The 14,068-nt window shown below is 42.5% G+C and overlaps 1 protein-coding gene across 1 annotated transcript in view; it reads left to right on the plus strand.

Annotated features, from left to right (window-relative positions):
• Positions 1 to 14,068, plus strand: part of Zfp978 (zinc finger protein 978) — a 267,146-nt gene that overhangs the window by 209,235 nt on the left and 43,843 nt on the right. The window lies entirely within an intron of this gene.

Here is a 14,068-nt window from a genome sequence, read left to right on the forward strand (position 1 = left end):
TCAATGTTCCAGGCAAGTATTACTAGGCTAAGATAAAAAGAAACAGAAAATACGTAGAAGCTTTCAGAGCCTCAGCAACAAGTCTGCTCTCTCTTGAGTTCAAGGAAGTATGAAAGAAAAATCTACAAAAAATAAATGAAAACATGGCTACATAGATTTCAAGGATAGCTATCCAGACTTTGCTGTGTCTCTGCATGATTCTGAAGTCATTAATTCCCATTTATTGAACAAAAGTCCTATAAGTCTCAGAAAAATGCTGACCGTTGGGCTGGTGAGATGGCTCAGTGGTTAAGAGCACCGACTGTTCTTCTGAAAGTCCTAAGTTCAAATCCCAGCAACCACATGGTGGCTCACAACCGCCTGTAATGAGATCTGATGCCCTCTTCTGGTGTGTCAGAAGACAACTACAGTATACTTATGTATAGTAAATAAATCTTTGAAAAAAATCTTTTTAAAAAAAATGCTGACTGTTGACACATATTACAAGACATTGTGGTGTCTGGTCCTGTTGTGCCTTAATATTCCACTCTACCGTAAGGAATGAAATAGATTTCCATTCTTTTCTTAAATCATCTACAGAATGCTAATATTTTGCACATCTCAGAATATACATTCTGAACAAAAACTCAACAACTCACTACTAAGGTATTATCTTCATCTTAATTTCATGTATGAGTTCATTCATACAAATATCATGAATCTGTAAATCTTAGATGAGGTGCATACTCATGCACTGTTTAGAAATCCAACCATCCTGGAGATACATTGGGAAGTACTGAAAGAAGTACTTTTACTCCGAGTTCAATATGATATTAGAATATTTATCCTAAATTCAAGAAGTTTCAGTAAATTAGGATCTAAGAAAAAAATCAAATGGTACAATGAACAAATCTATATCACTCATATATTTTCCTTGACTTTAAAAAAATAACAAGGAAATTGTTCAGCTTGTGTCAAAATAATGAATGATAACATTTCATTGGTCTCAATATTGGAATTTGATGAAACAGGACCTCCTCATTAGTAGAATCTAAGTATGAGAAGAAGCAATAGTGGCCCTTCATTTCAAATGATCATAGGTATTTTCTGCCAATAGCTTCATCAGGGATGTTGAAACTTACATACCAGGCAAATGAAAAATAAGTGGCTTGAGTAGCTCTTACCAGTCTGGAAATTGCAACCAGTTGGACAGTCTCTCTTGATTCTCATTGCACATGTTCAGTGGATTTAGGACTCACCGCTTAATAATGACTGAGAGATTATTACCCAAATCTGAAGTAACTTCCAGGTTCCAGGTGGAAAAATTTCTAGAAGTACACAATGAAGACACATCTTACCTTGTACCCCTCACACAATATTCATTCTATAGCCATTTATACACACACTTCTTGTCTATGGTACCGCAAGCATATGGTGATGATTGACAAAATAAGTCCAGGTAGACTCACTGTTTGAGTTATGTGGAAGACAGCATGTGTAGATTGATAAAGATGCAAGTCCTTGGTTCAGGATAATTAACCATATCATGTTTGAAGAACATGGAGACTAAAGCTCACTGGATTTAGAACATTAACTATTTGTGGAAGAGCATTGTAAAATGTTTAACAAGAGCCACACTATAGGAGCCTGATGGGCATTTCTAGAAGAACTTCCAGTGGCTAGATTTTAAGTAACCCACTAGGTCTATGTCAGTACCTTCCAGGGAAAGGAAACTTCTCTTCAGCTTTAGGACAACTGATGGGACAGCCTGAGGATGGGAAACACATGGAGTAGGTGGAAAGAGTTATTCCTTGGTTGAAAGTAATTTTATTACAGGAGAACTCAGAAGACGGACTGAGGGCCTGAAGGAAGAGAGTGGGATCAGCAGCCCATCCTTGTCAGTAGGAGTCTGGAGCTGCATGTTGTGGAACTAGGACTAGAGAACACTGCCTGGGTTCTCACAGCCATGTAAAAATTCCCTTCCTCTTTAGTTGTCCCCAAGTTAAGTCTTGTGGAAATTTTCAGTCACCAGAGCAGTGGCAGGAACTGCAAACAAGAAGACTTGGACACTCCAAGGTCAAAGAAGCTGCTAGGCTAGTGGAAAGACAGGCACTGGACCATGATTGAAACCCCTTACTCTGCTGCTCATAAGAACACTGATCCTCAAATCCTAGTGTGCATTTCATAACTGTGTTGTTAAATTGCTGACCATGTAAGTGTAACTTTTCCTGATTTTTTTATTCATCTTATTGTTGTCTGGATACTTACATAATAATTTCTGAGACGATGGGCTTGTTGGTTGCAAACATGGTTATATTTCTCTTGGAGCAGGTTTAAAATTGGTACAATTCATATCCATCCATTGTTTGTAACGCTGCTATTTTACGACTGTGCTAGTCAAGATCTTTGCCATTGGAGATTATGCATCCACTGGGAGGTTTAAATATTAGTCCCATAAGGACCACTGGATATGTCATTGAACCTTAAGCAATATTTAGCACTTTTTAAAGTTTTAGCTGTCTTTAGATTTATCATACTATAAACATTTATTTTTTATTTTTATTTTTTATTTTTCCAATTTTTTAGTAGGTATGTTCTTCATTAACATTTCTAATGCTATCCTGAAAATCCCCTATACCCTACCCCGCTGCTACCCTACCCTCCCACTCGCACTTTTTGGCCTTGGATTTCCCCTGCACTGGGTCATATAAAGTTTGCAAGACCAAGGGTCCTCTCTTCCCAATGATGGCCAACTAGGCCATCTTCTGCTACAGATGCAGCTAGAGACACGGGCTCTGGGGGTAATGGTTAGTTCATATTGTTGTTCCACCTATAGAGTTGCAGACCCCTTCAGATCCTTAGGTACTTTTACTAGCTCCTCCATTGAGGGCCCTGTGTTCCATCCAATTGCTGACTGTGACCATCCACTTTTGTGTTTGCCAGGCACTGGCATAGGCTCATAAGAGAAAGCTATATCTGGGTCCTTTCAGCAAAATCTTGCTGGTGTATACAATGGTGTCTGTGTTTGGTTGCTGATTATGGAATGGATCCCCAGGTTCAGCAGTCTCTGGATGGTCCTTCCTTTTGTCTTAGCTCCAAACTTTGTCTCTGTAACTCCTTCCATGGGTGTTTTTTCCCAATTCGAAGAAGGGGCGAAGTATCTACACGTTGGTCTTTGTTCTTCTTGTGTTTCATGTGTTTTGCAAATTGTATCTTGGGTATTCTAAGTTTCTGGCTAATATCCACTTAGCAGTGACTACACATCATGTGAGTTCTTTTGTGATTAGGTTACCTCACTCTGGATGATACCCTCCAGATCCATCCATTTGCCTAGGAATTTCATAAATTCATCGTTTCTTATTGCTGAGTAGTACTTCATTGTATAAATGTACCAACTTTTCTGTATTCATTCCTCTGTTGAGGGACATCTGGGTTCTTTCCAGCTTCTGGCTATTAAAAATAAGGGTGCTATGAACATAGTGGAAAATGTGTTCTTATTACCAGTTAGAACATCTTCTGGATATATGCCCAGGAGAGGTATTACTGGATCCTCCGGTAGTACTATGTCCAATTTTCCGAGGAACTGCCAGATTGATTTCCAGAGTGGTTGTACAAGCTTGCAATTCCTCCAACAATGGATGAGTGTTCCTCTTTTTCCACCCTCTCCAGCATCTGCTGTCACCTGAATTTTTGATCTTAGCCATTCTGACTGGTGTAAAGTGGAATCTCAGGGTTGTTTTGATTTGCATTTCTCTGATGATTATGGATGTTGAACATGTTTCTAGGTGCTTCTCAGCCATTCAATATTCCTCAATTGAGAATTGTTTGTTTAGCTCTCTGTCCCATTTTTTAATGGGGTTATTTGACTTTCTGGAGTCCTCCTTCTTGATTCCTTTATATATGTTGGATATTAGTCCCCTATCTGATTTAGGAATGGTAAAGATCCTTTCCCAGTCTGTTGGTGACCTTTTTGTCTTATTTACAGTGTCTTTTGCCTTACAGAAGCTTTGCAATTTTATGAGGTCCCGTTTGTCAATTCATGATCTTACAGCACAAGCGGTTATAGTTGGTCATGAGACACTGTGTGTACCTATATACAAACTTTTGTCCCCTGAAGAGCAGCCAGTGCTCTTAACCACCAATCCATCTCTCCAGCTCCTAGTTCCTCTCTTTAAAATGTGGCTGGCAAAAAGCATTCTTGCTTCAAGTGGTGGAGGGTTAAATAAAAACTTTTATTTATAAAGCATTTGGAAAAGTGCCTGGTGTCTCTTCGTGATGCTCAGGAGCAACTGCATTATTAGCTGTAAGGTGGGTTCTGAGCGCCACAGACTGCACACAGCTGGCGCTTTGTAAATTAAGGCTGGGGTCAGTGACCCCAGAATCCTGGACCACAGTCATTTTTTGCCTCCTTGTGTTTCAAGAGAGGGTCTCATGTAGCTCAGGCTGGTTTTCCTCAAAGTGACTATGTTACAGAGGATGAGCCTGACTGTTTCATCCTTCTGCTTCCACCTCACAAATGCTGAGGGGACTAAAAGTGTGTGCCTCCTCAACGTGTGACATGGGTCTGAGCTCTGAATGCAAGGTTTGTGGTACCAGGCTAGCACAGTTTCAGCCTGAGTCACTACTCTCCTTTTAGAGGTTTATTCTTAATTTATTCAAAACATTTTATTTTATGTATAAGGGTGTTTTCACTTACATGTGTGTTTGTGCCCTACCGCATGCATGCCTGGTGCCCACCGAGGTTAGAAGAGGACATTGTACTTCCTGGAACTAGAGTTTCAGTTCTGATCCACCATGTGAGTCCTGGGAATTCAATCTGGTCCTCCACAAGGGCAGCAGAGTGTTTTTAATTACTGAGCTGCCTCCCCAAGCCTCTAAATCACTTCTTAAAATGCAGGAATGTATATAAACTCACTGGCAGCATATCCTTGGCAATCTCACTAAAACTATGATGTAGCTCTAAATGTCACACAGAAGGAGCAATGAAAAGTACGTACAAAAAAAAAAAAAAAAGACTGGAGCGGGACACTTAGAGCTAGCTTCAAAGCACAAGGCCCTCTCCTGGCCTCTGCAGGTACCTGTACTTGTGTATGTGTGTGTGTGTGTGTGTATTTGTGGCATGTACACATTTGTATGCATATACATATGTGTGTGGTATGTTTGTGTGCATTTACATGTGTATGTGCAGTGTGTACAGTGTATGTTTGCATGTGTATTAGCAGTGTGGTGTGCATGTGTGCATGTATGTTTCTGTGTGTAGGTATATTATGTGCAGCATGTGTGTGTGTATGCGTACATGCGTGTATGTGTCCCTGTGTATATAACAAAGGTAACCAAAAAATCTTTTTTAAAAATTAGTTAGGCTGGAGATATGGCTCAGTGGGTGGGAGCACTGACAGTTCTGCAAGAGGTTCTGAGTTCAAGTTCAGCAACCGAATGGTGGCTCACAACCATTTGTATTGGGATCTGATATCCTCTTATGGTGTATCTGAAGAGAGTGACAGTGCACACAGATACATAAAATAAATAAATCTTTAAAAAGCTGAGTCAAAATAAATCCTATCTCAAAAATAAAAAGTTGTTTTGGCTCTATTGGTAAAGAACCTGACAAAGCCTGACTGCCTGAGGTTTGGATCCTCAGAACCTACATAAAAGGCTGGACCCAGGCTGGAGGGTTGGCCCACTGGTTAAGAGCACCTGTTTCTCCTGCAGAGAACCTGGGTCAACTCTCTGCACTCGCATGACTGTTCACAACGGGGGATATGATGGCCTTTTCTGACCTCCTAACAAACCTGCACACGTACAGGTAAAACACATTCATAAACTTTAAAAAACAAAAGAAAAAGGAAAAAGAAAAAAGAAAGAAAAATTTGAAACCTGGACACAGACACATGCGCACGCGTGTGTGTGTGTGTGTGTGTGTGTGTGATCTGAGTGTTTGCTCTCACTCTGGGACTGAGAAAGCACAGCCCTCCAGCAGTCAGGGCAGATCTGATTGGCAAACACCACTAAATGTCAGCAATGTAATCACCACATGATCAAAATCGATGACACTGTTCTAAAGGGTTTTTCTCTTCAAAGACATAGGGTGCAAGTTTATAAAATAACTCATGTCAAACATTTAATAACTTTATTAAGAAGGCTGAGGCAAGAGGATGACAAGTTTGATGCCAGCTACCATTAACATAGCAAAAACTTTCTCTTAAAAAACAAGGGTCTGAGGATATGACTCAGTGGTTAGAGCACCGGCTGATTTACCAGAGGACCTGGGTTTGGTTCCTAGCACCCACAAGGTCATGCACATTTCCACGGAATCTGGTGCCCTCTTCTGGTCTCTGTGAGTACAGCATGCACATGGTGCACAGGCACATGCAGGCAAAACACCCATACACACAAAAAAGAAAATAAAAAGTAAATTCGTTAAATTGGGCATGGTGATACATGTCTGTAAAAATAAATACAGATTGACAATGTGTTCAGCATGCAATGTATACTTCTTAAATAACACAACACCATACATGATTTTAAACCACAGAATGAGAGACTGGAGAGACAGCTCAATGTTTAAGAACACTTGCTGCTTTGCAAAGGACCTTGGTTCGACTTCCAGTATCCACACAGCTCCGGCTCCAAGAGATGTGATGCTCTTCTGACCTCTGTGGACACCAGACATTCACATGGTGCACATATGCAAAATAAAACTATAAAAAATATTTAGCTAAGTAAAATGTAAAGATTGGGGAAAAAAGGAAATCTAGGCAAAAAGTTATTACCCCACAAAGACTGCTCAATGTTTCTTAAGCCTCTTCAGGGGAATGGAAGGAACTAAGAATTGCCGGAGTGATGTGAAACAGGCATTTGAATAAACGGACATAAGTGAACATGCAGAGCCTTGGTTCCCAAGCCTACCACACCACTCTATCCTGAGCAGTGTTCATGTAGTCCATGTGTGCTCAGTCTCTGCTGCGTGTGTCTAGACAGTATCTGCCTATCTGCACAAGGCACAGCACATAATGATGCAATTAGGTTTAGCATTTCTCCCTTTGACCAGAAACATGGCTGTACTGGTTAGTTTTGTGTCAACTTGACACAGCTGGAGTTATCACAGAGAAAGGACCTTCAGTTGAAGAAATGCCTCCATGAGATCCAACTGTAAGGCATTTTCTCAATTAGTGATCAAGGGGGAAAGGCCCCTTGTGGGTGGGACCATCTCTGGACTGGCAGTCTTGGGTTCTATAAGAGAGCAGGCTGAGCAAGCCAGAGGAGGCAAGCTAGTAAGGAACATCCCTCCATGGCCTCTGCATCAGCCCCTGCTTCCTGACCTGCTTGAGTTCCAGACCTGACTTCCTTTGGTGATGAACAGCAGCATGGAAGTGTAAGCCGAATAAACCCTTTCCTCCCCAACTTGCTTCTTGGTCATGATGTTTGTGCAGGAATAGAGACCCTGACTAAGACAAATTGGTACCAGCAGAGTGGGGTATTCCTGTGACAACCTGACCATGTTTTGGGGAGGACTGTGGGAGGACTTTGGAACTTTGGGCTTGAAGATCCATCTGTTGTTAAGAGCTCTGTTGGATGTTGTGTAGGAACTTGGAAGATAATGTTGAGAACACTGCAGAAGATGGAGGTCTGGTTTGTGAAATTTCAGAGGGAAAATTAAAGACTCTTTTCAGGGCCATTGCTGTTTTGATTGTGAAGATTCTGTAGTTCTGGTTAGCTGGGGCTGAAGAATCAGCTGTGATTAACAAGATACCAGAACTACTGAAGCAAAAACTTTGCATTACTGGGACTATTGATGCTGGTTAGCTGGAGCTAAGAAATTAGCAGTGATTAAGAAGAGACCAGCATCATTGAGGTGACATCTTCTGGGAAGTGTTTTCTGAAAGCACAAAGAGGCTGTGTTCCAGAGATGGCCAAGGTTGTACTCCTGCTGCAGCGGGACTTGGTAATATGTAAGGGTCACCCAGATGGTACTGGTTTTGAAGGCATGAAGCGGCCACGCAAAGCAGCTGAGGCTTGGCACTGTGAAAGGCCATGGAAGGCCATTGGTGAAGGTGTAGCCTCAGTTGCAATTGAAGGCCCAGGACTGAAGGGGTCACGCAGTGTTTTGGAGATGCCAGTACCATGAGATGACCACCAAGAGCAGCAGCAGCAGTGGAGTACAGGCATCTGGAGCCTAGAGGACGACGCCTGTGCTACAAAGGGCATGGCTGGAGAACTGACCCAAGCCCTTGGAGGAGCCCAGAAGATCGTGAGTTGGATCCCAGACATTGGACAGTTGGAGATTGATTTTTTTGCTTTTGATTGTGACTGTGCCCTGATATTTTCCCTCTTGAAGGAAGAAACTGTTTTAGTGGAGCCCACAGTTAAGAGACTTTTAATTGTAAAAAGACTTTGAATTTTAAAAGAGATGGATATTTTAAAGAGATTGAAATTTTAAGAATATGTAAAGACTATGGGACTTTTAAAGTTGTTTGGATCTTGGGATGAGTAAGAATGTAAGGGTTGAGGCTTACTAGTGATTTGTTTGTGTGTCAAGTTGACAAGGGGTCAATTGTACTGTTTAGTTTTGTGTCAACTTGATACAGCTGGAGTTATCACAGAGAAAGGACCTTCAGTTGAAGAAATGCCTCCATGAGATCCAACTGTAAGGCATTTTTCAATTAGTGATTAAGGGGGAAAGGCCCCTTGTGGGTGGGACCATCTCTGGACTGGCAGTCTTGGGTTCTATAAGAGAGCAGGCTGAGCAAGCCAGAGGAGGCAAGCTAGTAAGGAACATCCCTCCATGCATCAGCTCCTGCTTCCTGACCTGCTTGAGTTCCAGACCTGACTTCCTTTGGTGATGAACAGCAGCATGGAAGTGTAAGCTGAATAAACCCTTTCCTCCCCAACTTGCTTCTTGGTCATGATGTTTGTGCAGGAATAGAGACCCTGACTAAGACAATGGCTGACTGTCAGCTACCTCAACTACTACAAGAAGAACATGTGGTGTCTGGAGCCACAACAGCTCTAGGCTACCAGAACACTTCCTGAGAAGTCCTTTCATCCAGCCAGACTTAAGTTGCTCCCTCTCCAGGCCAGGCTTGTGTACAGTGCACAGCTTGGCCTTCGTACCTGCAAACCACAGCAGTGAAACTTTATCCAGTACAATGGTGTGTGTGTGGTGGTGGTGGTGGTGGGAGGTCCACCAGCACCATGTTATCATTCTCGGTGGTTATCCCGTGGTAGGTGGGCTCTAGCCATGGCTTGTGCTTGTTAACTGCATTGGGAGAAAAAGGGAAAAAAACAGTAAGATTCAGATCACTGCTTCAGTGTTCTGCTGTCTTTGAAGATGATCATGTGTTATCTGGCTTCTGCGCAAGTGAACACACTTACAGGAAAGCAAAGCCAGGCACATAAATGGAGGAGAGCAAAGAGACTGATCATCTGAAAAGGGCAAACTGTGGTTTGATTATGGGAGTGCCCCATGTAAAATCTAACCCAGATCATGAAGACAGAAATTGACTCGTTCCCTCCACAAGACACTCCTGGGACATGAGCTCTGACAGAGCAGCCTCAGGAGGGACAGCACTCTCACCCTTAGTCCCCACAGGGGCAGCATGGGGTGACACAATAGCAGGGATGACTGTGGGCATTGACAGAATCTGGTAAAGCTCACAGCAGCAAGGGCCGGTCTTCATCAAAGGGTTCATGGAACAAAAGGCACCTCAACTATGCCATGGGAGATGGGCAACTCATCCACTGCTGAGACCCCAATATATTTTATATGAACCACACTAAGAAGGAAGCTGTGACAACTCAGGGAATTAGCCCGAGGCAAACTGCTCACAAACAATGAAGTCTCAGACACATCTCACCATGCTCTAGTTTTAGGGTTCTCTCTGTCTCTGTCTGTTTGTCTCTATCCCTTTCTCTGTGTGTGTCTCTGTCTTTCTGTCTCTTTCTCTCTGTCTCTCTCTGTGTTTCTGTCTCTGTCTCTCTCCCTCTCTCTCTTTAAGGTAAAAACCCTAGTCTGGCTTCAAATTTAAACTTCCTGCTTCTGCCTCCCAAACTGCTGGGATCACAGCTGCATACCACTGAATCCTACTACAATCACTCATTTTACAAGGCAAACTATTAATTTGTTTTGAAACTAATAGCAACATTTGATACAACCTTGTATCAATGCTTTGTTTTACTAATAAAATTACAAGCATAATAAAATAAAACTGAATTTTATTCCAACATTTGAGTCCATGAGACTCTTAGTTTAACATGATGTCACTTTGATTTTTCCAGAACCACAGGGATATAAAAATAGTAAGCATAGTGAAGTGTGGGGCACCTGCACTGTCCTAACACAGAATGGGAAGGCCCACTGTAATAGAAAGGCTACAGCTGAAAATGGTTAAGAAATTTCAGAGGAGAAAATAACTTTATGGTGATTCATTTCACCACCACTCTGGGATTCCAATTTTGTAATTCACAGTTTCTCAATTGTGCCTTTAAGCTGGCAGTATAAGGAGAGAGATCACCATTTCCAGAGGCTGAACTTTTCAATAATTAATGAATGATATTTTTAATATTTCATCACATTCAGTTTACATTATTGTCTTAGTCAGGGTTTCTATTCCTGCACAAACATCATGACCAAGAAGCAGTTGGGGAGGAAAGGGTTTATTCAGCTTAAATTCCCACATTGATGTTCATCACTGAAAGAAGTCAGGACTGGAACTCAAGCAGGTCAGGGAGCAGCAGCTGATGCAGAAGCCATGGAGGGATGTTCTTTGCTGGCTTGCTCAGCCTGCTCTCTTAATAGAACCAAGACTACCAGCCCAGAGATGATCCCACCCACAAGGGGCCTGAAACCCTTGATCACTAATTGAGAAAATGCCCCACAACTGGATCTCATGGAGACATTTCCTCAACTGAAGCTCCTTTCTCTGTGATAACTCCAGCTGTGTCAAGTTGACACCAAACTAGCCAGTACAATTATGAAACATTTATAGAAACAAGTGACTGATATTTCTGTAACCATCCTCTCTCTAACCACCAGAAGATTATGGGCTGAAAGTCAAGGACCCCATTGGCCATCTCAAAGCCCTAGGGCCTCACTCCACTGCATGCCAGAACATCAAAGCCAGCTACATTCCTAACAGCAAACCTAGCGATCACACCTGTTAGAGTGTGGGTTTTCTGGGGTTACTCTCAGGCAAAAATGATCTTTGTGACTACAGTTCTTAATGACTAGAAACTTGAATTTAGAATCTATGAATGCCAGGCGGCAGTGGTACATGCCTTAATCCCAATAGTTGTAGCCTGGTCTACAGAGCAAGTTCACTCAAGAAAACCTTGTCTCAGAAAAAAACAAACAAACAAACAAAACAATCAGTAAGAACAGTGAACCTCAGGGTTAACTTCAAACAAGAAAGTTTATCCCAGCCCATCCTAATTTTGTGAGCTGAAGAAGGCTGTTCTTCTGCCCAAGTCACATGACCAAGAGATTCTGCCAGGTTATTTTCAGATCCACTATGTGCCACAGAGTCCCTGACACCAATCACTCACGACATGTCTTCCTTCTTCTGCTGCTTTATACCTTTTATGTGTAGAAATCCATTGGCTGAAATAAAGAAATTCACATATGCTTCCTATATCAGAACACCTATGCTGGCCATACTGTAAGTTTTGACCAGCTGTAATGCATTTCGACTATAAGTGAACCTATAAAATGCAAGACTGAATCTTGGTCCATCAAAAGGCTCTGAAGTCCTGGGATAGCGCCACCAGGTGGCAGCAGGTGCTTGTGTGTGCATGCTTGAAATTATGCTTTGATTAAAAAATAACCTCTAGCCCAACCCCTGGCTACTAAAGGAGTATCAGCAGCCCGAGTTGAGATGCTAAGGGTAGAAAAGTACCAGCGAATATGTTCTAAATTCCTATTTAGGCATAGTGTCACATGCACACAGTCTTCTGGAAACTCAGGAGGCAAGAGGATCACAAGTTCCAGGGTAGCAAGGGCTTGGAAGTGAGACTAGTCAAAAATAAGTGAGTACATGTAAAGTCTCTAGCTGACTCTTTCTTTCCCCAAATACACTGGAACAGGGCAGGGGCTGGAGAGTCAGCTCAGCGGTTAGGAGCATTTGCTGTTCTTGCAGAGTACCTAGGTTTAGTTCTCAGCACCCACATGGTGGCTCATCCTCTGCGTGGGCACCAGGCATACACATGGTGTGCAGAATGCATGCAGGCAACACACACACACACACACACAGACACAAACACAAATATATATATCCAAAAAAAACACAGCTGAACACTAAAACAGGTTGGTATAATTTGGAGAGCGAGTGTCCCCTTAAGGCCTGGACGCTCTAACTTGCTCAACAGCCTGTGGTACCATTGTGAAGTGGCAGAACCTTCAGGAGTTGGGACTAGATGGTAATTTGGGCATGTGGTCTGGAACAGAATGGTTGCCCCACTCCCTCTGTGTCCTCAGGGTTTCCTCTCTGCATCCCAACCCCCGTGTGTGAGGGGTCACTTCAGATATCCTGCTGATGTATCAGTTATTTACAGTACGTTTCATAACAAACAGTAAAATTACAGTTATGAGGGAGCAACTAAAGTTTTAGGGCTGTAAGTCACCAAACCATGAGGAACTGTATTAAAGGGTGACAGTATTAAGATTGAAAACCACAGCCCTAGAAGGTCAACAGCCTCCAGGACATGCCCCAGGCAGTGATATACTCAGCAAGACCCAGAAACAAGTGACAATGGACTGCAGACCACAACTTTGAACCTATATGCCAGTGCTCTTTTCCTTATTTAGGGTGATTTTCTCACACAATTTTCACAGCAACAGAAAGCTGACAGAAGTGGGGCTGGAGAGATGGCTTAGCAGTTAAGAGCACTGACTGTTCTTCCAAATGTACTGAGTTCAAATCCCAGCAACCACATGATGGCTCACAACTGTCCATAACAAGATCTAACTCTCTCTTCTCGAGTGTCTGAAGACAGCTACAGTATACTTACATATAATGAATAAATAAATCTTTTTTAAAAATTAAAAAAAAATAAAGAGAGCTGACAGAAGGATGTCTGCAGAGATCCAAACTGGAAAGGCCCACTCTTGGGGCTGGAGATGGCTCAGCCATAAGGTTCAAGTATTGCTTTTGCAGAGAACCCAAGTTTGGTTTGAAGCATTTTCTGTCCCAACACATACCCACATACAAAAACACACAGAGACATAGTTTAAAATAATAAAAAGCAAACCTTTATAAAGAAGAGACATTCTCAGGCCAACACAGTTTAGCAGATAGAAGCACTTGCTGCCAAGCCTGACAGCCTGAGTCTCAGCTCAGGAACCCACAGTGAAAGAGGGGACCAACCCCAGCAAGCTATCCTTTGACCTCCACATGCCCACTGGGGTGCGTACTCCCACGCACTTGCACACACGCACATTAATAATAACCTTAAGTATAAAATGTAAAAATGAAAAAGAGACTGGGCTGGAGAGATAGCTCAGCAGTTAAGAGCACTGACTGCTCTTCCAGAGGTCCTGATGTCAATTCCATTATCTGTAATGGGATATGATGCCCTCTTCTCGAGTGTCTGAAGACAGCAAGAGTGTACTCATATATATATATATATATATATATATATATATATATATATATATATATAAATATAATTTGGGTAGAACCCAAACATCAACTCTAAATGCACTCCAAACCACGTGAGCTCTGCTCATCAGTGCCTCTGTCACCAGTGTGGTAGTGAGCCTGCAGCCCAGTGAGGACCAACACACAGAGGCAGCTGCCAACACAAACGTGCCTGCTCCAATGCCAAGGTAAAGCAGAACAAAGCATGATCTCTCCCTCCAGAGAAGCACTGGCTGTGGGTTTGTGGCTAGCCTGATCTGACCGTGAGCTCCAGGCCAGCCAGAATGGCACAGTGAATTCTGGGATTAAAGGCAAATACTGCCACACCAGAACTAAAACATTAGAAAAAGCAGGAGGTCAGAAGAAACATGAGCCCTGGAGTAGGAATGGATGGGGTAGTGGCAGCATTCTGCTCAGCCTGGTGGAACTGCATGGAGTAGGGTGTGCAGGGAAGG

The sequence above is a fragment of the Mus musculus genome, chromosome 4 (genome assembly GCF_000001635.26).
Source record: "Mus musculus strain C57BL/6J chromosome 4, GRCm38.p6 C57BL/6J".
NCBI lineage: Eukaryota > Metazoa > Chordata > Mammalia > Rodentia > Muridae > Mus > Mus musculus.